Raw genomic sequence first — 26,646 nt, forward strand, 5'->3', positions numbered from 1 at the left:
TCCCAGCTGGCACGTATAGGGGGGCACTGCGCCTCCCGCGTCTCGCCTTCCCATGGCTGGACCCTGCCAGCTCCAGCCCCGCAGGGTGCCCGGCTTGGCCGGCCCAGGCTCACCTCCCTCGGTGCTGCCGCGCCCCGCTGGCTCTCCGCGGGCCCGGAGACATGCGCACCGCCGCTGCTCTCCCGGCCGGTGCGCACAGGGGCCTCCCCTTGCCGAGGACCCCAGCGCACAGCCCGTGCGCGCACACACACATACACACACACACACTCTGCACAGGCAGCTGTCCGCCCTGGCTGCCTGTGCCGCGGCGGGGAGACTCGGCGAGGCAGAGCCGGGCTGGCAGGGCGAGCCCGGCTAGGTGTGTATTTTTAAAGCCCCCCTCCCACCCAGGGCCGCCTAGTGCTTATTGATCCACACGCAGGCAGCAACCGGGCCGGATCGGGGAGGGCTAAACCGCCAGCCCTATCTTTGAACTCCATTCGTTTAACACGTGCTGAAGGCACCTGCCCTGGACACACTAGGCTAGTAACACGAGTTAGCCAACACCTTCCAACTCATAGGGTATGGCTACCCTGTAAGCAGAGGGGTGACTGCACCACCCATGCTGGCTGTGAGGGCGTTAGGGTAGGTACAAATAGCAGGGAAGCTGCAGCAGCAGGGACTTCAGCACAGGCTAGCTGCCTGGCCGAGTACCCAAGGTGCCGGGGTACAGGGGTAGGCTGGTACAGCCACCCTCCTGCTGCAGTGTCACTGCTATTGCTACCCGCGGTCAGGGCTGAAAGTGAGCCGGTACGGGCCTCCCCATTGGCGGCTGTACCGGCAGGGTCGCCGACGGGGGGCAGGAGGGGCAGCAACGTTAAAGCACTACCAGAGGGTCCTTTGCCATGGCAGCGCTTTAACGTTGTTGCCCCGGCTGCCAATTTGGGGGGGAGCAGCTGCCCCAGGGCTCCGGCTGCTGCTACCGCGGCAGTGGCCAGAGCCCCAGGCCATTTAAATCAGTGCTGGAGCCCCGAGCAGTGCGGGCCAGGTGGCCTGGAAGGGCTGGCTGGGGCACGCTCACCCCCAGCCCCGCCCCTTCTACTCAAGGCCCCTGAGTGGACTGAGGAGTAGAGAGTTCAGTAAACACAACGTGTGAAATCCTAGTTCCAATTAAACCAGTGGAAGTTTTGCCATTGAATTCCCTGAGGCCAGAATTTCACGTTAAGTCTGTACAGGAGTCCATTGGCAGACCAGCATGGGGAAAGTCATCTACTCGGTGATCCTACCAGGTCATTTTAGACCGCATATTAAGGAGGAATGCTCTTCTAGCAAACACCTACCCAACATAGTTGTGTTATTAGCAGTGGCTATTGATTTAGTTCACTTCTGGCCAGTCCGAATCTGAATTAACCATGGTGCCAGTCGATCCTTTAACAATGCACTGAGATGAAACACAGGTGGCGTGGCAAATTACTGTTTTTTGTTTTATCCAGCGGCCTCTTTGTTCCCCTTATTACACGATGTATGTTTTCTCCTTTTAGGAAATCCTTACCCCAATTCAGGAAGTCATCCCTACTCAGGAAAACTTAAGCACCTGCTTAAGTGCTTTCCTTAATTGGGGCCTTAATCTGAACGGGGAAAAGGGTGCTGCTTTCACATTCTCATATAAAAAAGTATCTACCAGAGTCCTTAACTACAGCGTGCATACAGGCATCAGATGAAGGGTTCTGCACAGAGAGTTTATGAGTCATGCTGTTGGGATGGAAGGAAATGGGGAGTAGAGGGGAAGGTCACCTGTGTTTGAGAAGACAGATGAGTTTCCAAAGGCAGGAAGGTACAGTGAGACCCCAAGAAAACGCTGAAAAGGGAGAGGATTCCTGCATTGTGCTCTAGTCTAAAGGGCAGAAGTAGGCTAGGAAGAAAAGGGTGCCAGGAACAGGTTACTTGCTATTATGTCATCTTGAAGTTGAATGGAAATGCAGGAGGACACCACACTAAGTTGTGACATTTTGGGTTGTCATATCTAGCACTGAACGGCAGGTGGCATCATCACCCTTCCAGTAAGCAGAAATTATACCAGGCAGTGGCACAGAGAGGAGACCCTGAAGGGAGAATCATCCCAGGCAGTGAGAAGACCTGTGTGTCTGTCTTCCACACTGGATTAAGCTCTCACCTGCAATCAATGCACTTGAAAAAAATCAGACAAACCAAAGTGTCTCTGGCAATGGTGGGGGAGGGGGCGGTAATTTTGCTCCTTTATTCCCATCATTCTGGGACTCACTGCAAAGCCCCTACCCCAGGTAATCGCACGCATACCCTTGGAAACACCCAGCTAAGGGTAAGAGATGTCCGGTCTCCAGATCCCCTAAACCTCCTCATGACATCTACAGAACAGCCCCTGGGTAGCATGGCCTTTGCAACAGACATTAGGTAACTGGCCCAGCTGAGCAGGGATTTGATATGACCTGCCCTGTCACTGAAGGGGTAGCACACGGCTCTGAATACAGGGCAAGGGCCAGATCCTCAGCTGGTGGATATTGGCTCAGCTCTGTGGAAATCAGAGGAGCTAGGCTGATTTACACCAGTTGAGGAGCTGGCCCTGAGTTTCTAAGGCCCTTTTACACATTGACTTTTAGCCACCTTTGTTATTAGTGACATAATTGGCTCTGAACATTTGGCCACCTAAGGTTTTTCTGAGCCCTTTCCCAGCACAATGTAAGTGATGGCAGGGTATCAGCACAGCCATCTCCACACACTCACTGCTGCAGAAGATGGAGGGGTAAAAGTCATGAAAGGCTAAACTGTGTTGTTGCTGCCAGAGCGGGAACAGCCTGCAGTATCCAGTGATTGTGCTTCCCCCAAGCTCCACGGCCTGCGCTGGGGACATGAGCAGAGGACTCAGACCCTGGCCATGCCCCTTTGGGGTGATGTGTCCCTCCAGGGTGCAGAGAGGGACCGCCCTCTGCATTCCACCCAGCACTGGGATACAGTTGTCACAAGCCCTTTGTGGGTGGGAAGAGAGCAGGCTCTTTTCCCTCTTCCCCGTGTGACCCCAGCTGTGCAGTGTGACCCAGAGGAGAACTCCAGTTGATAGCCAAGCCCTGCATCTCCTTATTTAACGGGCACATCTGGGTGGATGGATAGGGATTCCAGTGTATCAGCCCATTTTTACAGGTGGAGAACTGAGTCAGAAGGAGGGTGAGTGACTTGCCTAAATCCACCAAGAGAACGAGTATGAAAAGCAAACTTGGGGCTCCTAGCTCCCAGTTCTCAGACCTCTATGTCACACCTCTCCTCTCCCAGGAGCGTGGTTTGGGTGAGTCTAAAAGATGCATGTAGGGCAATCAGAGCTCTGGATTGGTGACTGCATGTGTGCTCACTGCCACTTGGCTGTCTTTGCATTGCCCAGAAGAACTGTGCCTCACCTACTTGTCTGATAGAACATGGGCCAAAATTGTGTCCCCTCCCCCTCAGCTCCATTGTGTCCTTCATCAGGCTGGGCTGCTGAGCTCAGGACAACAGAGAAGAAAAGGACACTACCCCAGCAAGCTCAGCTGCCTGTTCTCAGCTGGCTTCCTGGGAGTGGCTGGGTAGCAGGGGGCATGGCTGAGAATTTCTGCTGACTCCCTGCCCCACACACACCTGTCCCTGGCAGCAGACCCTGGTGTTGCCCCTTCCCAGCAGAGGTAAGACTCCCCCTGTAAAAGCACTAGATGTGCTCCACTCCAAGTGGCAAATTCGTCCCTGCCCAGACACCAGGGATGCACCTGATATGGGGCTGGTTCAGCCTCTGCTGCAGGGTAGGCCAGGCTCGAGGGCCGCCCTAAGTTGTTCCCCTGCTGCAATGGCTCCTGTGGGGCTTTGCTGGAGTGTAGGACTGCCAGGGTGCAGGTCTTCATTGCCTACATCCCAGCTACCCCTGCTTTACCCTTGCATTGACCCAAAACACCTCCTGCCCCAGAGATAGTGCAGGTGCAGCTTTGTGCTCTGCACCCAGGTTATTTCCTGGTGGAGTCTGTCTTACAACCTTTGGCACTGGCCTAGTTGGCAGAAGGGGGCATAGTGCAGTGATTAATGGGAGGTCCTAGCTCGCCAGCAAAACACAGGGGACAGCTGAGGTCGGCAGACAGGAAGCTCTGACAACAGATGGGGTTCATCGTTTTCACTTGTATGGGCTTTTCTTACAACCTGTGTTCCTGTGATGCAGCACTCCTGCCACCAGCAGTGTGCAGTAATCATGAGATAGCACAAGGTCTCTGGGGGACAGAGGCAGGGCCGTTCCTACTCATACACAAAGTATGCAGCTGCGTAGGACACCAGGAAAGTCCCCTATGCAACTGCGTGCTGCTCCACCCCCTGCCGTGCCTCTTCCCCATGGCCCTGCCCCTGCCACGTCCCAACTCCGCCCCCACTCCACCCCTTCCCCAAAGCCCACGCCCCTGCTCCGCCCCAGCCCTGCCCCCACTCCCCCAAGGACTGCGGGCAGGGCTGGGCCTGCACTCATAGGTGGTGGGAAGTGAGGTGACCTGGCCCCAGTCGCACTGCCGGTGAGTGCTGGAGGGCGGTTCCCCCCTGCCCCCTTAGCCAGCCTTCCCGCCCGTCTGCAGAGGTTTGGGGCCCACACATTCCCCCCACGAGGGGGCTGTGTAGGGCCCCAGAATAGCTAGGGGTAGCCCTGGACAGAGGCCATGGCAGGTCTGATCTCTGCAGTGTATCTCCTCATTGGGGCAATAGAGAGAGACAGCTAATGCACTCGCAGCAGCAGCAGGCCTGGAGGTGGCAGCTGGGGAAAGGGCAAGGGGGAGATGTCTGATGTAAGCAATGAGGGGAAAATACCTCTGGAATTTGATCAACATGTTTGCGTTCCTATGGTCAGTGCTGGAGCAAGTCTCCGGCCTGGGGCTAGGGGGTGCTGTGTTGTTGAAGATGCTGGCTTTTGGATGCTGATGCTTTGAGCATTGGAGCCCTTGAAGAGCCCATGGCGCTTTTCATCAGAGGCATTGACCCCAGTGCCTGGCCGGACTGCAAGTCGGGTAATTACATTCTGCATCAAGGCAATTACCCCTGCAGGCTCAACTGAATGCTGCATTTTCCTTTTATTATTTGCCCACTGCTGTATGTAGTGTTACCCTGTGGTGTTAAATCGCTGCCTTGTTCTATCCCAGAGGAGGCTGCATTTCAGTGCTGAGTGAAGTGATTGCTATGTTTGCAAAGATTTGGATCCTTCATGGGGAAAGGTACTAAATCAATGTGAGATTAAAATAAGAGTGGCCTCTGATGCCATTCGGTTACTTCTAACGTCCTTCACCAGGAGTTTTGGTGCTGTGTTGTCTCAGAAAGGAGAGGCCCATTCTGCTTGACCTGGGAATTAAGTGACTGTACCCTGGAGAGGTGCTGTGGGAGCTCCTGCCCATGGGCCTCTGGGTGAGCAGGGGAGGCTGCTATGAGCCTAGTGTCACATTGTTTTGGAGGCAGGGAGCTGGCCTCCTCCCTCCCTGCCCTGACTTCTCCCAGTTGCTCCAGCTGCCACTGCTGGTTCCCAGGGGGATATGTAGTCTTAAGAATCTCCCCCTAGGGAGGTGCTGAGGGTTGGGAAGGCGGATTTCATATCCCTGTTATTTTTATTTGCCCTGCTGTTGTGCCTAGGAACCCCATGGCATGGGCCAGGACCCCGCTGTGCTAGGTGGTGTACAAACACAGGACAAAAGGCAGTCCATGCTCTGAAGAGCTAGAGAAGCAGATGGCAGGTAATTATCTGACACAATGCAATAAAATCAAAAGCAGAGTAATAGTGTGAAAACCCTTCAAGGGCTTTCATAAAAGATAATGCTGGAGACAGAGAGAGACAAAAACCCTATCCACAAGCCCTAGCGGGAGAGGGTTGGGAGGGGAGGAGGAAGAAAATACTCTCTCAAAAAATCTCCTGTCTTTGAGTCGCTCTTGAGATTCAGCCTGATCCTTCTTGGCATATTCTTGTAGACCATCCACCTCAAATTCCTGGCAGGTTGAATAGCAAAGAGGAAAAACAAGCTAAAGTATTGCTTGCTCATGGTGGCCGTTATATCTATGCCAGATAAGGAATGCGCAGTCATTACAGTCAGACTGAGGGAATCACTGACATTTCAGGATCAGACAAATATCTTTCGGATGTGGCCCATGATGTAGCCCTACAAAGAGACCCTCAGCTGATGTAATGTGGTGTCATTCCATATTTCCATTGAAGTCAATTGCCCAGTAATGCTTATCTGTTAAGGTGGATTTTATTGAATTGGGAATGGATTTTGCTGTCTGTAACCAATTCAGTAAAATCTACTTTTAGCTACTTCAAGCTGAAACGAGTTGTAGATAGCTTGGCAGGACAAAAGATGTATTTTCTCTCATCGTGATGGCACCAGACAGTTTGTTGCATTCCATGCTAGTATGGCTCACAGCTGAGGGCTAATGATACAGGCAGGGTGGGGGTGATCCTTGAAGATCTTACAAAACATTATATGCGCGTGAAATTCTGCCTTCTTACGAGTCCAGTCCGGCATGTCCTTTGGGTGCGGAATTCCCAGTGAAGTCAATGCAGGAGTTCTGCAGATTTGAGCCCTTAACGGCTGGTCTCTGCTTTCTTGTTCAGTATCAGAGCTCATTATACGCACGTAATTGTCACTGTTTTTCCTTGTTGTTTGTATTACAGTAACACCAAGATGGGCCGACTACATAGTAAGAGTCAGCACCTGCCTCGAAGAGCTTATATTCTAAACAGACAAGGAAAGAAAGGAAATATTGTGATCCTCATTTTACAGATGGACAGGCTGAGATGCAGAGAGATTAATGACTTGCACAGGGTTACAGAGGAAATCTACGGAAATGAAGCCAGGTCTGTTGAGCCACAGTCCAGTGCCTTAGCCACAAGACCATCCTTCCGCTGGAAGTCACATTACTGTTAGGATTTTGCTAATTATTCTCTCGGCCTTTCTTCTTCTGTGATAGCCTTGGATTTGGCAGCACAGGTCACAGTTCCCCTTGGTTCTTCTTTCCTACTTTCTGCCAGTCCTGAGGCCCTTCCTTTGTTTTCATTCTGTCCTCACTTAAGCAGAAACCTTTTGAAGTCAAAGGGAGTAGTGCATGAGTACAGAATTTAAGATTTGGCCCAGTGACTAGAACTGGGACTTTCTGGAATTGAATGTGTCTGCGAAATGCTTCTGTCCTGTGGTTATTTGGCTCCCTTCTCAGTATTTGTGGTAAGGATTTGTGCAATTTTAGTGACGTGTGTAATAACGATCTAATCATCATGACCAGGGCAGTGTCTCCATTTCACACCCAATCCCCTTGTCTCCGGGGTTGTTTTCTTAACTATCACTTCCATGTCTAGAGCTCTGATGCTCACGTCACTTCGCGCAGCATCCTGGACAGCACCTCCCTGTGCTGCTCTCTCCTGCTTCTTGTTCCCATTCTCGCAAGGGTGGCACCTTCTCTGGCTTGCCCAGCTGAGAATGGGGAGGGGGAAAGGCCGTAGGGTGAAGGGATATTTTTGGACTGAAGTTGTAAAGTGCCCCCTTGTTCAGGCTTTTCCTCGCTCCGGCACTTACTGTCCCCTCATGCTCCCGACTACCATCTGCCCCGCTGTGCCTCCGCCCCCTCTCACAGGGACTTGGCCTAAAGATAGTATTTATAATACAGTGTTTGGTGCAGGATGATGGTGTTAACAGCACAGTGACAGAGGAGGGAGAAGAGACTATAGTAGACTCCTGTTTTCCTAAGTTAACAATAACTTCACAGGCCTGGTGAGGGGGCCTCAGGGGCAGTTGAGGCAGTCATGTTACTACCCACCACCCCTTCTCGAACAGCGGTTGCTATAAGAACTGCAATTAGCAGCCATTTGTTATTAACCAAGAGAAAGGTGCGTTCCTGGCCGTGTCGCAAAGAATTGGCTGGGAGTCCTGGGCTAGATCTGGATTTCTGGCCAGGTTTCAATGGACTGAAAGGCAGCCAGCCCTGCCTCGAACTGTAATGGTGTGTTTCTTTCCAGATCTTACTCTCTAGAGGGAGCAGCAGGGGGCACTGTCTGCTCACAGATCCTGGAACTCTCCAGCTGACTTCAGCATTAGAGGTAGCAAAGTACTGGAGAGGGACAAGTCGATAATAGAAGGTGCCCTCTGGAGCTTGTTTGTGTGACTGAATTAACTGGCCTCCCCTGACCTCCTGCCAGACCTCCCCCCTCGGGTTTTCAGGGTTGCACCTTTATGGGAAGGCTATTTTTGAAAACTGTTCCGCCCCTCTCTCTGCCCCAGGCCCCATAATAACAGAATAAGGAAGCACTTTGTGAAATGAATGGCTGGTAAATTTAGATTAAATAAAAGGAAATCCTTCTTCAATCAGCATGTGCTGCCACCCTGATGGAAAGCACCGTCGGGAACAGATCATCCAGGACCAGCACTGAGGCTGCATTGTAGTAGGGCCTGCATGGCTGGTTTTCTGACCTGTAATAACATGGTAGTTATATGGGCTAAGATAGTAAAGGTTAAATTCAGGCCTCTGATTCAGGCATACGCTCGAGGAGTGCGGGGGTGGGGGGAGGGAGTCAGGAAGGAATACCCCACCCTCTCCAGTGTGCAGCACTATACAAATGGCTATATTAGTGAGGAGGAGGGGGACCCACACTCTTAAAACAGGCTGGCAAGCTGGTGTTCGAGCCGGGGAGGGGGGCCATGGAGACGCTCTGAGGTGCACTGCAAACTGAGTAAATGCCTTGATTTTTGTTACTGTCCGGGTAATTAGCGTATCGGGGAATTCCCCCTAAGCAAAGCATCCTGACAGCAAAATACCGCAGCTCTCAGCATTTCTTCATCCGCTTCGCAGCTGATTCACCCCAGCTGAAGATGTGACCCTTTGTCTAAATAGTAGCCAGTAAAGTTCTGGAGACTAGGGGTTGGAAAGATAAATGGAAACTGGTACCTCTGAATTCCTGGGCCTACTTGTCAGTTTCACTGCAAAGAAGCAACTTCACCATGCACCCATCTGTCCCCAGTCACCATGATGATGGACAATTGCCTCTTGACCTCTGTATCCCATTACTGCAGCATGGCTCACCTCTTAATACATCTGGTCCTTCCTTTTCAGCCTCTTTCAGGGTTGCTTCTCCTCAGCGTTCTTTGGGCTGAGACCCAGAACTTCATTTAATCTAGGTGAGATCCAGAGGCCTGGAAGCACATTCATGAGACAAATGGATGTACTTGCATATTCATGAGATGCGGGTTGCAGGCCAGCTGCATATCCTTGAGCTCTAAGTACCTCAGTTTATATTCATAAACTGCAGAGGGTTAATTTGATGTTGATGGACTGAAATCATTGCAGTGTTTGTGGAATCAGCCTCTTAGTTCCTAGTTACAAGTTCTCAGTCTGCTTTTATAAGATCCAGGATAATTTAACAGGAGATGCCCTGGATCTGCCTATAATGTCCCATTTCTTAGTTTTACCTTGCCTTGCAGCCGGGTACAAAGCATAAGCCAGGGCAACATGCAGGGATTTCAGTTAGAAACGTCTGGGTATGTTCACTTCCCCATCCCCTTCGTTGTACAGCGTTATGGGTCACTCATGGAATTCTGCACTGCTTGGGCAAAAATGTGTCTACAGTTTGTACATAAGGTCAGATGCAGCGTGCGTGGTAACGCAAATCAAGAAAAATGAGCTCCAGGGCACCAAGATGCTGAACACATCCATATCGTGAAAGCAGGTCCCCTAAGAGCAGGCCAGAAGAATTGGAGATGGGTCCTGTGCAGTAAAGAAGCTGACCCATCATTCCCTGATGCTGGTGTGAGAACACAAGACCATGCAGTTCAAGAGAGGTTGCCCTTCGTTTCAGTGAGCCAGTCTGCTGTTTGTCTGTCTTAAAGTGAAGCCCCTGAATGGCATCCTTTTCAGTGCTGTTGTTTCCAAGCACGCTGCTGCTGTGTCTCTTACAAAGGCAGGAAAAGTGGGGTTGCTCAGAGGACAGATAATGGGGTACAGAATGTTTCCTTTCTAGTTCCTTTGCTGGTTCAAATTCCCAAAAGGCTGGTAGTGACTGAAAGTTATTGCCGTCGGATGGCTGGTTGGTTGGGCATGTGTTTGGTGGACTGCATTTGTACCCACCTAATAAAAAACCACCACGTTGGGCAGTCTCTACAGAGCGATCTGAAAGGCGGGACTGGAGCTGTCCAGAAGACACGTGAAGCTCTGCTGGGGAAGCCTGTGCTACCCCTGCGGCTTGCGTAAGCACAGGACTTCAGTTCTCCAAGCCACCAAGGCAGCATTTTTCATGAGAACTAAATAAACAGAGAGAAACAAAGGCAGAAAACCTTCACTTCCCTGGGAACCTTGCTGGGCCTGTTTTTGGTTTGCTCCCTGAACCTTGATCAAGAGTGGGCGTGGCACAGCCATTCTGCAAACACCATTCAGGTAATAACCTGCCTGGGATTTCTCAGCAGGCCAGGGTTTGCAGGTTTGCCCTTTGATAACAGCAAAGATAAAATTAGAACCCTGCACTCAGTTAGGCTCCCCCTCCTGTTATCATCCTCTTGAAATGTGCTTTGTACCGTGTCCTTATCCCTGCAACAAGGCATTGAGCAGGTACAAACAGCCGTCCTACACACACTCACACTCCTCTCCTCCAACAGCCCTTCTCCTAAGCACCCTCTGTGCTTCATTTCATACACTAGCTCTCCATGCTACAGCTTAACCCCCAGCCCCATATCAAACTCTACCAGAACAGCTGGAAAACAAACAACCAGAGTAAACCCAGGTTAGCAGTGACTGAAACTACCAGCTCCTGGTGGTTTGGTGGCCTCCATTAAATGAATTGGGGATTTCATGGAAGCCACCAGCTAACTGGCACCCGGGTTGCAGAGCCAGTGCTAGGCATAAGCAGACTAAGCAATTGCTTAGGGCCCGAGCAGCTCAAGGGGGCCCCCTATTTGCTTTTCATTATGTGTTGTGGAAAGGGGGGGATATTCCTGCTTAGGGCCCCCAATGGTACTGCCTCTGCTGGGTTGACAGTCTCAGCAGAGAGGGCAGGGCCTGTATGGAAGCTAAACTCCCAAGGTCTCTCCAGCACAGGGTTGAAGTACACTGATGGGGCAGTGTGGGAGAAGCTTGCACAGCCAATGTCCACACTCTATCAGTGCTGTGAATAAACAGAGCACCCCAGGGCTATTGGTCTCACATCTTTCACTCACCCCAGAAAGGGAGTCAAGAGAGAGATTTTCTGGGTGTTCTATGACAGCATGTTGGACAGTGCTGGTCATGCTGATGTCTGGATGACATGCCTGATTGCATATGTACATTCCATCATTGTGCCAGTATAATACACTTGGTGGGTGCGTGTGATCACGTCTCCCTCTAGCCACTGGATATAGCGAGGCTAAGAGCATGCTGCTTTCTAACTGCTAACGCTTACTCCCTTAGCACAGTGATAAGGACTTGTCAGTGCTTCTCGTACAGCAATGCGGTGTCTGTGTGTGTGTATGTAGTAAAACACAGCGGGCCATACCCTCCCAAAGAGCTCAATGGAGCTATGCCAATTGACTCCAGGTGAGGATCTGGCCCGGAGTGGGAAAGGTTTCTGAAGCAGAGCCAGTTAGGAAGAGAAAAGAAGTGCAAGGCCATGAGAGAAGACGAGGATGTGGATGTGCCAACCAGGAAAGATAAAGGGGAAACGCTAGATGAGAGAATCCATTGACTGATGGAAGAAACTAATAACAAAGGATATGGATAGAGAAATTAGTTTCTCTCCAAGGGAGATGGGTGGCAGACTCCATCCACAGGACCAGCATCTGGGACAGAAGAGAAGATCTAAAGTGAATTGTGACCACAGCACGTTTGGGGGTGTGATCAGGTAAGATAATGTAAAGATCCTGGGATGAATGAAGTACACCAGATAGCCCAGAAAGATACCAAAGAAGTTCTAGCCCAGCAGCAGGAATCTCCCCTGGCAGAGAGGGGAGGTATCAAAAAAGAAGAGGGAAGGGACGGAAGAAGAAAAGCATCATTGCCAGAATGATGTTTAAAAAGGCAATGCAGGTGAAAAGAGAATGTAAGTGCAAAGGTGCTGTGTGTGTTGGGGAAGGGGAGATTGTGGAATGTTCAGTGACTAAGGGTGTGTCTACACTCTAATCAGAGGTGTGATTGCAGAATGTGTAGATGTACCTGAACTAGCCTCAATCTAGCTATAGTGCAATAAAGCTGTGGCCACACAGACTTCAGTGTGGTCTAGCTGCCCAAGTAACTACCCACAGTCCTGTGTAGGCTTATGCAGTTCGTGCTGAAACTTTGTGTTACTGCCACCTCCCTAATCCAGGACCCAAGATAGATAGATTAAAGCTATCTCTAGTACATCTGTATGTGCTTCCGTCACATACCCTGATTGCAGTGTAGATATACCCCAGAAAAGAACGAAGCTAATATGGTTCTTAACCAGCAAATATATTGGGTCAAGCCCTGCTCGTTCACACTGGTGTAAATCTGGAGTATCTCCCTTTGAATTGGGCCTGTTGTCTAGTATTAGTGAATATTGCCACCAGCTAGTTTACTGGACTGCAGCTGGCTGGCTTCCAAGCCAGCTCCTGCCAGTTTATTATCTTCCTGAGTGATATCATCACAGCCAATGTAAAACATGCTGGAAAACGCTTGATTGTCCTGATCCCCAGTTTCAATTACTTCCAAATGGACTCACAGAGGGGATCAATATGGGGAAGCAGGTATCAACACAAGCCCTACCAGAATAACAGACACCACATCAACTTCCTGCCATGTAAGCTGTATAATTCCCTCAGTACAAACTCTCCCCTTGGCTTCAATGAAGCTAGTTTCATAAATCCCTTCCTTGTGCAGTGCCATTGGACTGTGAGGTTTAAACTGGATGGCAGTGGAGATGTTTTCCGTCAAAGGTCTTTGACTCTGAAATTTACACACCTGCAGTGGTCTAATAGCACCCATGGTCTGTTGTGATAATTGAGTCTACAGCTTTACTTTCATTGTGAGTTTAACTATAAGCAGTGAGTGAAAGTTTATAAGATGTAACAATAACTTATAGCAACAAATGTTGATCGGAAAAGGTATGAAAGGGAGACAGAGACTGAGTTAGTCCAAACAAAAAGGCCTCCTGATAGAACTCAAGGACTGTGTTAAGATCATGCCTGGTAAACAGGAAAAGTGTGGAACTAGAAATCAGTGAACAAAATTGGTGTGTCGGAAACTAGGCCTAATTGGTGGACAAATTAATGAGGGGATGGGCTATTCCACCCACCACTCCCCTTTTGGGGTCCTTAAAGGAAGACTTTGGGAAGAAAAATTAGCATTGGAGTGAGCTTCACCATCATGGCTGCCACCCCAACTGTCTCCTAGGACCCCAGACCTTCCTCATCCTAAGCCTGAGAGATGTCTGAGCAGCCCAGGTCAGAGAGAGGCACCCAGATGACATCAACACCTCTACCAGCTCCGGCCGAATCCCAAACACCACCTCGGATGAAACAGGACTGGACTTCAACCACAGCACCAGCAACAACCGCAGCTCCAGCTTATCTCAGTTAACTTCTCTTTTTCCCCATAGGATGGTTATTGCCATCTTTGTTATCATCTAAGAGACTGTGAGACACGGGGCTTTGCCTTCAAAAACTCTCTCCAGCCCAAGGAAAAGGGAACAAGGCTTATTGTTAAAATGAAAGCCTCACTTAATACTTTACCTGTCAAAAGCTTTACTGTTTTCCCTTCTTTTCTTTACCTTTAATAAGAAGTTAAAATAATTTGTAAAAGTGTGTTTGCCACAGTGCTAAGCAATATGAGGTCTCTATAGAGCAAACCCCAAATGTTGTTTAATGTTGGACAGTGACTGTGCTACGTTAACCCCTTTGGCCCAAATACTCCATGGAAATGCATACAAAATTTTTGGGTTCCCAATGTGGGACCCAAAGGGTTAAATACATAAGCAGAAGCTGGCACCTTGGCAAACAAGCAATTGTTTCCAAGGTTAGTTTAAAACAAAAGTTTGTTTTAAAATTCTTAAATGTGTTGAGTTTGTTTGAGATAAGCATGCAAAACAAACTGTTAACATTTTTGCTTGAAAAAAGAGAGGGTTAACAATTGTTTTATAGTTATTTTAAAAAAAAATCTTGTAAAATGCTTTGGTTTGTTTTTTTCCCCTTGTGTTTTGAGGTGGGTAGTTTCTATGATTGGTAATTTTTAAGAAAAAGCAATAGTAATAATGAGTCATTTAAAATTGCTGAAGATTAAGTGGCTAAAGCAGACTTCTTGAAATAACATCTTGGGTAACTCTCTTCTTAATAAAATGCCAGCTTTATTCCGGGCTGCTATTGCATTCACTGTGAATTAAATCTCAAACCACCGGAACCAAGGGTTCTTGCAGCACCAAACGGTTTGTGGGTTTTTTGGTGATTGTTTTGGTTTTGCAATGTTTTTTCCTTGTTGTTTTTGTGCTTTAGCAAAGGTTTTTCCCCCCTCCCACTTTTGTTTTTTTATGTGGATGATTTCTGTTATTGTTCTCTGCAAATGAGACAGCAGCACAGTGCTAGTGTTGTAGCTCAGATCCCCAGAATGGGCTAAGTTTAGGGTGACCAGATGTCCCGATTTATAGGGACAATCCCAATTTTTGGGTCTTTTTCTTATATTGGGTCCTATTACCCCCCACCCTCTGTCCTGATTTTTCACATTTGCTGTCTGGTCAACCTAGCTAAGTTGCCAGGATGGCCATGTTGTCCTCACAAATGGTGGTGGTAAAACGCATGCGCAAGGTCTATCATAGACTAAAAATGTCTGAATTTTTACCAGCGTTGCTCATGGATGCAAAAGTGGTTCCAAAAGAACATCGTTTTGTTGCTCCTTTTTAAAGGAGGCAACACACTTGGTTAAAAATGCCCTCAGGGCTAAAGTTTTTCTCCAAGTGAGCAATCTTAACCTCTAATGGATAAAATCTTCCTGGGTTGTGTAAATGTACAGCCTTTACTGTGTAAACAGCAAAAGGGGGGGGGGGGGAGGAGCTCTTTCCATTGTTACCCACCCTGGGAATACAGCCAAAGAAGTGAGAAGAACTGGTTTGTTCTTAAATGTCTTACAAACATCTGACAGCAACGGTTCTAAATTTAGTTTTCATTACAAATGAAATGAGTTATAAGTTCTTAAACCTTTCAGATGTTAACAAAGCGTACCTGTAATCTTTGCAATATTTGATCAAGTAAGATTTGCAAATCCCGAACTTGGGATAAGGAATTTGCTAACATTAAAATATATCCAAGGATCTTTTTTCTTTGCCTTTTTTGAAATGCTTAAACTAAAATAAGGTGTTTCTTTGTAATTGTGATTTTAAGAACAGATGTCTGATCCTAGGTGGAATTGGTTCATAAAAGAGAGGGATTATGTTGTGATAATTGGGCCTACACACTTACCCTAGGTGTGAGTTTAACTGTAAGAAGTTAATAAAAGTTTATAAGATGTAACAATAACTTATAATGACAAATGTTGATAGGAAAAGGCATGAAAGAGAGACAGAGACTAAATTAGTCCAAACAAAAAGGTCTCCTCAGATAACTCAAGGACCGTGTTAAAATCACTCCTGGTAAACAAGAGAAGTGTGGAACTAGAAATCAGTGAACCAACAACAGCTCCAGCCGGAGGTGCGGGAACTCAGGTTTCTGAGGGTGCAGAAGCACCCCCTGGCTTGAAGTGGTTTCCATCATATGCAGTTTTGTTCACTGATTCTCAGCACCCCCACTATAAAACCTGTACCAACACCACTGTCTGCAGCTCATCTCAACTATCTTCTTCTCTTTTCCCAAAAAGGACAGTTATCACATGTTTGAGACTGTCAAACAAGGGGGCTTTTCCTTCTAAAAACTCTCTCCAGCTCCAGGGAAAAGGAACAAGGGATGTTGTTAAAATGAAAGCCTGCCTTAGCAATTTACATTTCAAATGCCTTCAGTGTTTTTCCTTCTTTTATTTATCTTTAGTAAAAGGTTAAAGATGTTTAATGGTGTGTGTGCCATGGTGGTGAAGTCTCTGTAGACCATATCTGAATGTTATCTAACACTGTTTAATGTTGGACAGTAACTGGGTTATGCTAACACCTTTGGCCCATATATTCCGTCTAAATTAATACAACATGCTCCAGTCCCGTAAGGAGCACCATTCCTACATATAGCTCCTTGCTGGATCAGGGTCCAAGTGTGCTGACTGCCAGGCCATGCTGCTGGACCAAGCTTTTTCCAGAGGTTTTTCCTGAAATAGAGAGAGGGGCAAGATTGGTTAACATGGCTGTTGGGCTGATAATGACTTTCATATGTTGATTTTAAATGGATCATTACACTGGCCTTGAGGTTTGCAGAGATGCATTTCAAAAACCAGAAATCAATGCACTTGAAATATTCTGTATCATTTTGCTTGCTGTTCACCCACTGAGGGCAAGATTAAAAGAAAGATGCAAAAGAATTGGAAGTTAGCCTTTAAAAACTATTCTTAAAAAGTTAATAAACCTCGTGACCTAGTACTTTGTTTAAAATTAAACTCATTAATTTTAACAAAACATCAGTGTTTTAGATATTAATGTATGAATGATGGGGTAAACAACTCTTGAGCTTCTAAGGAATGCATATCAGGCTGTCCTGCAAGGGAATACTTTGTACTTGCACGGTCACCTTCCAAGAATTTTAGTGCTTTATAAAAAAAATAAACAAAACTGCTCTGCCTTGTAAGATCGTTGTGAGGGATATATATGGAGCACTTCATCCAGCACTGAAATGCAGCCAGCTCTGGAGCAGAACTCAGCAACTCTATAATAGTGGATGATTACAGTACATGGCAGATTATAGTAAAATATGAAATACACATGAAAGGTAAAGAAGAAACATGGGGAGGGAGGGACAGCAGCTAGTCAAGACATTAAAAACCTTTGCTTTCACTATGGTTTAGCACACAGCTCCCCCCTACCCAAGCATGTGATGCTGCCTGTGCTCATATTTAGCTTGTACTCACACTGCACTAGATTGCTAAGAACTGAGAAAGGATTTGCAAGTCCAAGGCCTTTTAAAATCAGTCAATAAAATAACCAGCGGTGGGGATTAAAGGGACCTCTCTCTGTGTCTCTATTCTTCCTCCCCAGCTTTCACTCCCCATCACTCATTGTATATGATTCCTTGTTCTTGCTTCTGCCACATGGATCATCAAAATAACTGCTTCCATTTAGGCAGGCAGGCCCTTCTTTCTGCATCTTTCTGTGAGCTAATGGCACCATTGCACGGCTCCAACCCCCACACCCTCCAAAGCTGGCAATCTGCCAATCCATGTCCCGGGCTCTAGCAAAGAGGTTTGTGAGTTTCTGGCCCCCTCCTCTATCCTCTGAAGAGGACACCAAATTTCTGGGTGACTCCTGATCAAGAGAAAGGGAAGCCAACTTTCTGGCTCCCTCTGCCTTCATGAAGAGACCTCTCCCGTTTCCAGTCAATCCTTCGGAGGTTCCCCCCTCCCACTCTGCTTCAACAATAGGGCCCTTAAGTATAACCTGAGGTGAAAACCATGCCCTGGAGCAACTAAAATGTGCTTTCATGGTCTGAACTTCTCCAGCCATTCTGGCTTTATTATTTGTGTTAATACTACACTTGCATCTATAGGCCCCAGGTGACATCAGGGCCCCTTTGTGCTAGGCAGTGTAGACACATGGTTAGAAACAGTCCCCATCCTGTAGAGCTTGTGGCCTAAATAGACAAGACGCATGGGGAAATAAAGGTACAGAGAAGTTAAGTGACATGTCTAGGATCATCACAGAAGGTCACAACCCAGGCCAGAACCTTGGTCTCCTAAGTTCTAAGCCATCACTTTGCCCTCTGGGCCACACTGTATTACAGGTCTGCAAATGCTGTTACACTGCTAGCCCTGGACTAGTCCCCAGATAGAGAGACAACAGCAACAAGCTGAATGTGGGGCCTGGAACTGACCAGAGTGAATGACCCAGCCTTGCCATCCTCCCTGGAGCAAAGGGAACCAGTGCATAATTCCTCCCCCCAGGTTTTGTTTCCACAGGTATTGGGCCAACTGGGTTTAGAACAACAAGCCGAGGAGGACGAGGGAAAGAAAACCTTGCCTCTCCCTGTCTCCTGCGTGCCCTAGTCCATAGGAACTCTGCTGGCATTGCCTAGATGGGTGACTGCCACTGTAGTGGACAGCTACCAGAATAGGATGGCTTTAGAAACCCTGTACTATTTTTCTCTTAGATAGCAGCCAATGTTGGCTACTTGCTATCAGGAAAGGCTGTGATGAGCCTCGTATATGTGATGATGGATTTTTCGTGTTTGCCTAGCGATGGCTGGGCATGGTAGCCTCAGCAAAGCCCTGGTTTTTTTTGGCAAGCGCTCTTTATCTTCCACTCTACAGTTCTGAACAAATGGCAAAGCAATGAACATCTCTAATGGAGCAGGTACAGCAGCTGCTTTGTTTCAGCAGTAATCAGTGCATTCAATAGAACCACACTTTAAACCAAACCCAGCATTTGGAATAGAATAAGAGCTTTTATAGCAGGGCCAGTCTTTGTTTGGCTTTTTACCATCCATAATGCCCCTCCCCCCGCGTTTATTTTTTTTTAATCCAGTGAGATATAAGGGCCAGAAATGGACATTGTTCCCCCACCTCTTTCCCTTATCCCAATTTCAAGCTGTGGGCCAAGCTTTCCAATAGTAACCAGTTGTAGTCAAGCGGTCATCAAGGGGTTAACTGGGCTGCTCAGCATATTATGGGTTGGACCCACTCTCCACCTCTCCCTAACTTCCTGTTTAGTTAGTGGGCCCTCCCCTCACTTTCTGTTTTCCCACAGCTGAAGCAGCAGCTTGTTCCCAACCTGCAGAACTGTAAGTAACGTGTATTCCTTGGGCACCCAGCGCTCCCTTTATACAGCTGGTGATGAGGATAAACGTAAGAATGGGCGACTGAGGAGTTTACTGCAGAAAATGAGGCTTGTCAGCAGTACATGGGAAAACTGGGCCACTGTTTTCTTGCAAATGAGATTATAGAGCAATTTTCCTGAGCATCTGTGGCAGTAAAACCTACCCCCTCTCAAGGAGTTGGGTACAGCCAAGGAAATCAGAAGATACACATTTAGAAGGCCTGCAAAAGGCCTTAACAGAGCACTGCATGCCAAACGCCAACCACGTTGGGACATTGCAGAGCAGAACGAGAGGGGCAAAGGAAGCGTAGCCGCGTGTGTGGCAGAGTGAAAAGGATGAAAGGACTGTGGTGCGCTCAGAAATGTTCTAGAGGATGTGCCAGGTGCCACGTTGGTTTCTGGTAGTCACAATGAGAGAATTCAAAGGCAGTTGCTGGCAAAGGGGAACTTAACGTGGCCCAAAGCAGTAGAATTAGCAACAGCAATGGAAGCAACGGTGAAAAACTTACCAGCCTTGCTCTTCGAGCGCAGAGCCCAGCAACCTGGCTCATGCCACCAAATGCAAAGCCAGTGGCAAGGGAGTGGGACTCCTGAGGGGTGTTTGCGGCTGCTGAGGAGGAGTTCATTGTGCATCAATGCTTCAGGGTGGGAAACGGAGCTAGAAAATGCAACGGTGACCGTCAAAGAGCATCTCAAGCCAGGATCGTGACCTGCCCCCCGGAAAAAAAATTAAAAAAGGAAAAGGAAGACAGCAGAGGGCCTTTTCCCTTGAGGGGAAGAAAGATACAGAGGAGGGGGCACAGTATATGCTGTCTGAGGGGACCTTACGAAGTAACGGTGGAGTTAAACAGTCATTACAAATGTAAATAGATTCAGGGGCTTCAACTACCATGATCAAGCTACCAAACCAGTAATAGGGGATACTTCCATAGGTGGGCACCCAGCTGGAGATGCACCAAACGGAAAGTGCTAAGCACTCGACCCCAGATCCTCAAAGGTATTTAGGTGCCCAGTTCCCGCTGAGATCAATGGGAGTTACGTGCCCATACGTCTTTAAATGGACTTCTCCCCCTGAAAATCAGGCCCCTTTAAGGTGTCAGGTCGGGCTCCCAAAGTCACTTTTGAACATCTTGGCCGTAGTCCATGACCTTCCCTCAAAGCAGTGGCGTGAAGGATGTAACCTCTTCTGCCTGTGTAATACTCAGTTCCTGTCTCCCAATCCCACCAGCCCAGTACTGCTGAGCAAGCAGGGCTTGAAAACTCCATTCACGAATGTTGTGGAATAAGCCAGACATTTACACAAATTATAAGCTTGCTTGCGCTTCCTCTCCCCCCACCCCAGTTGACTTTCTAGCCCTTACGGTTGCAAAGATACACCCAAGAACAGAACTCCAGCCCAGGATTTGGCCCCTGTGGAATGAGTTAGTTTAGAAATAAATCTCCGAGCTGGTTTGCTAGCACACCCATTGTATTCAAGGTGTCTGTTCTGAGTTAGATGCTAGAAGCTCAGTGACTGTACTGGTAAATGTGGCTGTCATATATGATGGCCTTTTTCCTGTGCTTACTAGTGCACACAAGGCACTTGCAGGTGACCATCAGTGCCGGAACCACCGTGCTGTCTATACCTGCTCTGAGCGGGGTTAGGTAACATGTTGGTTAACACATCAGCTGCTGATAGGCAGTAGCACTCTCCCCATTTCTTTCACTAGCCCAAAAGCTATTCTAGACCCAGGGTCCAAGTTCTGGTGTGGAGCTTGAACTGCCAAATATGTGTCCCAGAGGCCAAAGTGTTACCAATGAGCTGATGACTCATCCTTGCTGGACCTGCTCACTGTAGCTTAAATTGGAAGAACATATTTTTCTCTGAGGAAGCCTATAAATAGGCATGGAAGGATTAGATTTTCATCAGTAGAGATCAGTAAACTTTGATTTCATTGGAGGCATGCAAACCAAAATATTTTCATTGATAATTATCAAAATTTAAGATAGACAAAGTAAGAAAAATGCTGTTTGAAAACTTATTAGAATTTAGCTTCAGGATATTGACTCTGTATATGTTGACATACATATGGCTTTTAACTGTTATAAAGCCTTGACTTTTTTGAATCTCAGTATCTACGGTCATGAAATAATTATGGCCTGACCTCCTCCACAACTTCCCACAACTGTGAAAATTTAAATAGATACAATTTTAAAAAGATTACAGATAAACTCCCATAGCATCCGTCGAAATTATAAAAAATAAAATAAAAATCTGCCACGCCTACTTATAAACTCTAGCTGTTCCCCTTGTCCAGCTCAGTGCAAAACCAAACACTACTGAAGTATATGATTATAATTTAGAAATATATGTATGTAAAGTTGAAAGACTCCTTATGTGGTCCATAAGGGGAGACAGTTTGTTGCCAGGTAGTTTCATGTTAACATTAACCATAGTCAGCTATAGCTGCGCGGCCTCACTCTTGTCAGATCTTCCAAACAGAGGCAGGTCTGGTCAGTATTTGGATGGAGACCTCCAAGAAAAATAATCCAGGCTGCTGTAGGAGGCAAGTAATGTTGGGGATTGTTTAGGTGCCCTCTTCCCTCTGATTCAATACTGGATCGATGTCCGGGTGTTGGACTGGAGGGTGCTGTATTGCTGGAAAGGTCAACTTTTGATAAGGTGTGAACTCTCTATCCCGACCATTTGTGATCCTCGAAGAGCTGATGGCACTTTTCCCCAGAGGTAGGGTAACCTCAGTGTCATGAATGTTGTACAATTATCTCCTGAAAATCCCCTTGCAATGTCAACTGGATACAATCTTCATCTTGTAGCCTGAGCAGTGGTTACATTTCTTCAGTGCGGTTAAATTGTGGCTGTGGTCCACCCCCCGGCAGGCAGCATTTCAGTGGTGGATGAAGTGATTCCTGTGGGGCGGGAGGAGGGGGAGAGAGAATAAGAGAGAACGTCTGCACAACACAAAAAAACAACCCCGTGGAAGCAAGTCTCAGAGCCTGGGTCAGCTTACTTTGGCTCGTACTACAGGGCTAAAAACAGCATGTAGATGTTTGGGCTCAAGGTGGAGCCCGGATCTGAAACACAGTGAGGGGGGAAGGATCTCAGAGCTTGGGCGCCAGCTCCCTGCCATGCAGCTGGTTTTTTTTGCTGTGCAGACATACCCAGAGATACTCTGTAAAATGCTTTGGTTCCTTTGGGATGGCAGGAGCTGTATACATGTAAGATGTTATTATCATCATCCTCAATTCCGATCTGATTCAATGGACACCAGAAGAAGGAGATTGCCATGTCATAGCAGGCTAATGTAACAGACACGACAGATGAGCAGGGCTTTCCTTTCTGCAGACTCCAAGGACAGAGCCGGCAGAAGCCGCAGAGGGTTGCTGGATGACACGCTGTATTGAATAATTCAAGTAATTTTCAGACAGAATGAGGATAATGGAGCTCCGAAGAGCTTCCCTCTACATTACAAACTGCTGCAATGCCACTGCATGTGAGCTGGTGGGACAGGAGCCCCTCTCTCTCCAGTTCCACCAGCCAGGTTGAGGAGCCCTGCGGGTTAAGGATGTGGCCAATTCTATGCTCTTTATGGAGCAATGAAGGTTATGGGGAGAGGCTCTGGGGGGAGAGGTGGATGCTAGGCTGGATTGAAACCCCCCTGGGAGACTGGCTTCTGCACAACTGAGTGGGTCCCTCCAGAGCAAGGTTGGACTCAACGGCTGGAGCTGTGCAAGGAGCCTCCTGGCACAGGGGGTCCCTACATCCGGGTCTGGCAGGCGGCAGGCATGTTGTTGTTGGAGCCATCGGGGTGGCTCCAGATGGAGTGAACAAGGAGCCTGAATGCTTCTCTGCTTAGAAGAGAGGGTCACACCAGGAGCAGGTCAGGGAAGGCGGCCTGGTCCTTTGTGGGAAGTATGCATTGGCAGGGGCCCTAGTGTACAGCGTGTCCCTGTTCTGAAAGTATAAACAGTTTTGTAAAACCCTAGCCCCTAACAAGCCCTCAGCTTATCACTCCGGCCCATAAGCCCAGAGCTGACAGGCTCCCTGGTTTTCCAGCTGGCATGACATCTAATCTCTTCATTACCCTTTGGGTTTTCCTTCTGATCTCTTTTTTGATGACCCTTCTGCAGCACTTGCATAACCGGCCATTACTGTCCCCAGCACCTATCCAAGAGGTAATGACAGCTTGACAATGGCCGAGCGAGGTTGCTGTGAGAGAGTGGAGCGCTTTGAGAGGCAGCTCTGTTCGGAACTTGGCTCTGGGTTAAATGGAGGGCAAGCTGGACAAAGGACAAACTTGACACTTTAACGATTTTCCCACAGTGGGAGGCTCACAAAAACCCCAGTGCTGGAGAAGAAAAGGCAAAGATAACCATGGGCCTTGCTTGCCCTTATTAGATAGCTGTTTCCCTGCCAAGCTCAGAGAATAACCTCTCTGTAGGAAGGAAAGGTGGGGCCATGGCTTGCTGTGGAGGTGGGTGGGTGGAAGGCAGAGCACATGCAATTATTTTAACGCTCCCTCGCCTGGCATTTAATTTCCTAACATGCTGAAAATTCACCTGCATAAAGTCTAGGGAACTCAGGCTTGTTTGCAACACAAACCAGCAGAGTTCTGCTGGGAATTACTTGCCAACCAGTGTTTAAAATTTTCACACAGAGGGAGGCATGCAGGGGAAAGAGAGCGCTCGGTGTCAGATGCACGTAAAACCTAGGGCGTTTTTGGAGTGGAGGGCAGTGAGTTCTGAGGATGGGGCCCCCGAGCTCAGCGTCAGGGATTTTGGAAAGGCCACAGTCACGTTATGTTATGATCACTAGGCGGTGCCAACCGGTTGCCACATGCAAAAAAAGTGCCACTCCACTGCCCATGCATCCTAGCTCTCATCAGGGAGCTGAGTTGGAATCACTGTGTGACCGCTGTCCGGGTCAGGTGAAGAACAACACAGGCCCGGGAAGTGTACAAGACTTAAAACTGCAACTGATTCTGTCTCTCTCTCTCTCTCTCTCTCACACACACACACACACACACACACACACAGCCCATATGTGTGGAGTAAGGTTCTACAGGAGGCATTATGGAAGCCCTCAATGTGCATGCAGGCCATTCACTATGTCTAGCCGTGGAGGAAAGGGGGCTCTTTCACAGAATTTGTGCATGATTCCCAGTTGTCTCTGTCTGTGCATGGTTATAGATTCCAAGCTAGAAAGGACCATTGTGATCATCTAGTCTGATGATCAGGCCAGAGAACTTTCCCCAAATAATTCCTAGTGCAGATCTTTTAGAAAAACATCCAGTCTTGATTTTAAAATTGCCAGTGATGGAGAATCCACCACGACCCTGGGTAAATTGTTGCCATGGCTAATTGCCCTCACTGTTAAAAATTTTACACCTTATTTCAGTCTGAATTTGTCTAACTTCAACTTCCAACCACTGGATCGTGTTACACCTTCATCTGCCAGATTGAAGGGCTCATTATTAAATATTTGTTCCCCTTGTATGTACTTACAGACTGTAATCAAGTCACCCCTTAACCTTCTGTTTCTTAAGCTAAATAGATGGATCTCTTTGAGTCTGTCACTATAAGGCACGTTTTCTACTCCTTTAATCATTCTTGTGGCTCTTCTCTGAACCCTCTCCAATTTATCAACATCCTTCTTGAATTGTGGAACCAGAACTGGACACAGGATTCCACCAGTGCCAAATACAGAGGTAAAACAACCTCTCAGCTCCTACTTGAGATTCCCTTGTTTATGCATCCTAGGATTGCGTTAGCCCTTTCAGCCCCAGTGTCGCACTGGGAGCTCATGTTCAGCTGATTATCCGCTATGACCCCCAAATCTTTTTCAGAGTCTCTGCTTCCCCTCATAGAGTCCCCCAACTTATAAGTATGGTCTGCAGTCTTTGTTCCTAGACGTCTACATTTATGGTAAGCCAAATTAAAATGCACATCCAGTTTGCCAAGCGCTCCAGACTGCTCTGTTTCAGGGACCTGTTCTCTTCCTTATTTACCACTCTCCCAATTTCTGTGTCCTCTGCAAACTTTACCACTGGTCATTTTGTGTTTTCTTTCAGGTCATTCATACAATTATTAAATAGCAAAGGGCCAAGACCTGATCCCTGCAGGACCCTCTAGAAGCACACCTGTTCAATACTGATTCCCTGTTTACAGTTATATCCTGAGACCTATCCGTCAGCCAGTTTTAATTCCTGTAACCTGTGCCATGTTAATTGTGTAGTGTTCCAGCTTGTTGTGTATTATGCAGGTCCTCCTCCCAGGCAGCAGGAGCCAGCGGAGGGGCTAATGCCAGTAGTGTCCCCAGTGGCTGGTTGAAAGGTCTCACAGCATGTATGGCCACGGGGGTGGTAACCAGCCTGGCTCCTGTGTGTCACCCTCTCCCCGTCACCTCTCAGCCCATCACCTAGATGCATGAGGGTGTCGGTTTCAGGGTAACTGTGCCTGTAATCCCCCTCCGTGATCCGCCAAAGGCACCCGCTCTAGGCTCCCAGCTGTCACCTCTCTTGGGAGGAGACCCACATCCCAGTCCCTCCTGACCAGTGATTTTAAGGTGGCCCAGTTCCCTGCCTGTGCTGTGATATCCCCAGCAAGCCAGACTGACGAAACAGGCCAGCGGCTGTGCTTTGCTTTCTCTCTGAGCGCGATGGCCCCTGTATTACCAGCAGTTACAAGTTATCACCTAGCTTCTTCTAAGCAAGCACCTTTATTCTTAAGGTGAACACATTATAGAGAAAACATACTAAAAATGATAAAAGAACCTGCACGCATGGTCACCTCCCAACTCCAGCCTAGGACTCTGGTAGGTTTCAGACTTTCAAAACCCACAACTGGGTTTCCTCTGTGGCTACAAGTTTATCCCTCTTAGACCCAGAACAGACACTGGGCAGATCAGCCATTCCTTTACATAGCTCGGGCCTTTGATCTTGGCCTCCTGTAACAGCTAATCACCAACAATGACCCTCTTCCCCAGGGCCTAGCTCCAAAAGGCTGGGTGTTTTAATAACTGGAGTTGGGGAATTTGCATTAACCACTCCCTAGGAATTCCATACGGGACTGGCACATTTTTCAAGGTAGTCTTTTGAACTCCCAATTCTCCCATCCGTCACGTCTCCCTGCTAGAGAGGTTACATACAATCCCAACCCACAATAATACATAAACTAGTCACGTCCTCAATACAGTAGGGTATCCCAAAGACGCTGCAGGAAGTTGCCCTCTCTGTCACAGATGGCTTCCGGGGTGAGCTGATTCTGGTGGACAACCTGCCCTTCCAGAACAAGCCCTTTAACAACCGCTTGCTCTCTGATTCTCCAACGAGTGGCTAGTGTCTGAGTGGCTTAATCTCTGCCTGCTGGTGTCATTCTGCCCCGGGCATGACTGGGATGGGAGCAGCCAGCCCTCTAAGGGCTGGATTTGAGAAGAGCGTCTCTCCCAGTGTGCACCCAACACAGTGAGCTCTCTGGAAAATCTGGGCTACAGAGTCGCCCCCCTCCAGCAGGAGCGGGTGCCACAACTTAGCCAGGGTCTGTGAAGCGGGCACCGTGCACAGCTGTGGTGTGAGTGAGCATCCAGGACTAGAGCTGGTTGGGAAAAGGGAGAAGGTTTTCCAGGGAAAAGTTTAGGGGGAAAATGAATCTTTTCCCTTTTTCCTCCCTAAACTTTCTGTGGAATTTTTTCATTGCCAATGGGCAGATTGTGCAGGGTGTTTGTGTCTCCTCAGCGCAGGGGATGGGAAGCCCCTGGTGGAGGTGAG

General features: G+C 48.1%; 1 long non-coding RNA gene across 1 annotated transcript; it reads left to right on the forward strand.

The window, feature by feature from the left end:
• Positions 1–3,410: 3,410 nt before the first annotated feature.
• On the forward strand, positions 3,411–16,857 carry LOC122466783. Its single transcript, XR_006292588.1, has 3 exons — positions 3,411–3,665; positions 5,626–5,726; positions 6,662–16,857. It is a non-coding gene; the product is annotated as an uncharacterized LOC122466783 (long non-coding RNA).
• Positions 16,858–26,646: the final 9,789 nt, after the last annotated feature.

Source organism: Chelonia mydas, chromosome 8, assembly GCF_015237465.2.
Source record: "Chelonia mydas isolate rCheMyd1 chromosome 8, rCheMyd1.pri.v2, whole genome shotgun sequence".
Classification (NCBI taxonomy): domain Eukaryota; kingdom Metazoa; phylum Chordata; order Testudines; family Cheloniidae; genus Chelonia; species Chelonia mydas.